Here is a 652-nt window from a genome sequence, read left to right on the forward strand (position 1 = left end):
TCTAGTATGTGCCAAACAGGGGAATGATTCTACCTCTGAATGCAGGACTTGCATGGTTTTCCCTACTATACAATGGCTCCAAAGACAAAGACATATTTCTCGATCTCCTATAACTGATGTGAATCAATTGTACTTATCTTTTGGAATCCTGGGAATTAGACTACATTTATTATTTTACAGGAAGTAATATTTGTTGAGGACATGTCATGTACTAGGTCTTTCGTTGTTTTATAAATACTGTATCATTTTATTTTTAAGCCTTCTGAGTAAATATTTTACCTTTATTGCAGGGAATAATTAGAAACTCAAAGAGATACAATTTCATGGAGTTAATAAAAGTGGGAATTTGGATTTGAACTTTGTCTGGTTTGGTATTAAACCTCTATGTTTTTTGCAACTGTCCAATAAGTGTGACCTCTAACATAAAATTCTAAGAGATATATTAATAGTAATACATGTTTAAATAAAAGTAAATTTCTCAGTGACAGTAGATTTAATTCAATGTGTTAAAGAAACTGAAAATTCATTCTGGCAAGCTGCTGAGATAATACATCAGGTTGGGCTGTGAGATATAAATTAACATTCACTAGAAATTAAGTATAGGTGTTATAGCTGAGATAAGAAACTAGGTAAACAAACCTAGTTTGAGAGA

The sequence above is a fragment of the Symphalangus syndactylus genome, chromosome 18 (assembly GCF_028878055.3).
Source record: "Symphalangus syndactylus isolate Jambi chromosome 18, NHGRI_mSymSyn1-v2.1_pri, whole genome shotgun sequence".
NCBI lineage: Eukaryota > Metazoa > Chordata > Mammalia > Primates > Hylobatidae > Symphalangus > Symphalangus syndactylus.